The sequence below is a fragment of the Schistocerca serialis genome, unplaced genomic scaffold, assembly GCF_023864345.2.
Source record: "Schistocerca serialis cubense isolate TAMUIC-IGC-003099 unplaced genomic scaffold, iqSchSeri2.2 HiC_scaffold_1168, whole genome shotgun sequence".
Taxonomy (NCBI): Eukaryota; Metazoa; Arthropoda; class Insecta; order Orthoptera; family Acrididae; genus Schistocerca; species Schistocerca serialis.
In genome coordinates, this window is record NW_026047368.1 from 102,501 (window position 1) to 105,000 (window position 2,500).

Genomic DNA, 2,500 nt, shown 5'->3' on the forward strand with positions numbered 1-2,500 from the left:
TCACCTTAATGCGGCTTGTACTGAGACATGCATGGCTTAATCTTTGAGACAAGCATATGACTACTGGCAGGATCAACCAGGGAGCTGCGTCAACTAGAGCTGAGCAGCCGGCCGCCCGGGAGTGTGTCCCGGGGGCCCGCGCGAACACGCAAGCGTCCGCTCAATTATTCTGCAAACAGGAGGAGGCTGAGCTCCCCTGCACAATACACCTCGAAACCCTCTCAGGTCCCGGCGGCGCGCAGCGCCGTCCTAAGTACTTGGTCGGGTTCGAGAGAGGCGCAATCGCCCGGAGTTTGGCGAGTAGACGCTTTAGGTGCGACCACCCGTGCTCCCAACTGAGCTTGCCGCTGCCGACAGAGGCCCGGGAGCGTGCTGTCGTGGCATTGCCGGCGGGAGACAACACGCGCCACCTACGGTGGCCGGCAGCTCCAACGCCAGCGCCACAGAAGGACAAAAGCCCCACTTGGGTGCCGAAGCGAACTCTCCCAGCACAGCGCACGCGCCAACACGTCCGCACAGCTGCGATACAATCCACCTGCGAGAACCGCAGAGGCGACCGAGCAGCAGACGGCGTCGCGGCGCCGAGCGCCGGGCGGCGGCGCATCCTCAGCGCACACAGTCCTCAATCGGACCAGCACACTGCAGATGTCCACCGCGCTTCGCACCGGGCCCGCGAGGACCTACTTTGGCCGCACGGCGCCGCGTGCAGGGTGCGCCGGCGCGCAGCTACGCCGCCTGCCGCCTCCGTCGGCCGGCGCGCCTGCCACTGGCCGCCCCCACCAGCCGGCTGTAGCGCGTGCGCCCACGCACCGCGCGGCCAGCACGCCGGGAGGCCCCCCCTCACCGGCCGGGGACGGTCCCACCCAGCCACCGCCGCGTATCGCTTCACACCCACATGCCATTCACGTTCGTGGGCATGGTGGGTATCGCTGAAACAACCGGTTGGTAGCTCAACCGATCGTCGCCATCACTGATTCACCTCTAGCGAGAACAACCGCACCACAACGGTTTACCAGTTCTTCATTTGCGTAACGTCACCAGCAAACGTAGACGTCCATCGCCATTTGCAAATTCAACGATTGTTGCATGCCTGTGTCAGGTGTCACGACACACTATGTCTGCCCACATACACGCAACAACATGTGCACGCTTCGCGAACACGTGGAAGGTGGCCCCCGTACGTATGCGATGTCCATTGCGCGAACGACTGTCAACCGGCCTCTGTCGCATGTCGCAGATGTGGAACGCAGTGCACCATGCTATCACGGTGTGTGAGAAGAGACGACTACGTCTGACAACACGCGCCACTACATCAACAGACGGCTCATGCCGATCGCCATCCACGGCATACCATACTGCAATCCAGCTCTTATAGGGAGACGACATGTAGCTGAGTGCACAATATTTGGACCGTATGGTTCGCCGTTGTTGGCGCAGTCGTGGTACGGTCACACATGTACCACGATGTATCATTCAGTACATGAGGACCAATGTGCAGTACAGTGTGTGATTTGGACGTACAACATCAGCGGACAGTTGACACAAGCCGTACCACAACGTAGGCTGTGCTTCGCCATGCGAATGCCAATGAACAACTGCGAAGGGCATTGAGCATGTACGTCCTGCTGCCATCCGCATTACAGTGTATAGCTGCAAGGTGTTTAACATGAAGCGATACTCTGGGGACCGGGCAGTGCGAGTAGCAAACTATATTGCGGGGGTTGCAGTTAGGCAACACTACACTAATTTAACGCGTCGTATGACAATTACAGAGCAGGTTAAGGCCCAACGTGTGTTGGGTTAAGGCCCAACGTGTGTTGGGTTAAGGCCCAACGTGTGTTGGGTTAAGGCCCAACGTGTGTTGGGTTAAGGCCCAACGTGTGTTGGGTTAAGGCCCAACGTGTGTTGGGTTAAGGCCCAACGTGTGTTGGGTTAAGGCCCAACGTGTGTTGGGTTAAGGCCCAACGTGTGTTGGGTTAAGGCCCAACGTGTGTTGGGTTAAGGCCCAACGTGTGTTGGGTTAAGGCCCAACGTGTGTTGGGTTAAGGCCCAACGTGTGTTGGGTTAAGGCCCAACGTGTGTTGGGTTAAGGCCCAACGTGTGTTGGGTTAAGGCCCAACGTGTGTTGGGTTAAGGCCCAACGTGTGTTGGGTTAAGGCGCAACGTGTGTTGGGTTAAGGCGCAACGTGTGTTGGGTTAAGGCGCAACGTGTGTTGGGTTAAGGCGCAACGTGTGTTGGGTTAAGGCGCAACGTGTGTTGGGTTAAGGCGCAACGTGTGTTGGGTTAAGGCGCAACGTGTGTTGGGTTAAGGCGCAACATAGGTTGGGTTAAGGCGCAACATAGGTTAGGTTAAGGCGCAACATAGGTTAGGTTAAGGCGCAACATAGGTTAGGTTAAGGCGCAACATAGGTTAGGTTAAGGCGCAACATAGGTTAGGTTAAGGCGCAACATAGGTTAGGTTAAGGCGCAACATAGGTTAGGTTAAGGCGCAACATAGGT

General features: G+C 57.7%; 1 non-coding gene across 1 annotated transcript in view; it reads right to left on the reverse strand.

Moving 5' to 3' along the window:
* Positions 1-83, reverse strand: part of LOC126433530 (small subunit ribosomal RNA) — a 1,910-nt gene extending 1,827 nt beyond the window's left edge. The window contains exon 1 of the ribosomal RNA XR_007578555.1: positions 1-83. This exon is cut by the window's left edge and continues 1,827 nt beyond it. This is a non-coding gene — a ribosomal RNA (small subunit ribosomal RNA).
* Positions 84-2,500: the final 2,417 nt, after the last annotated feature.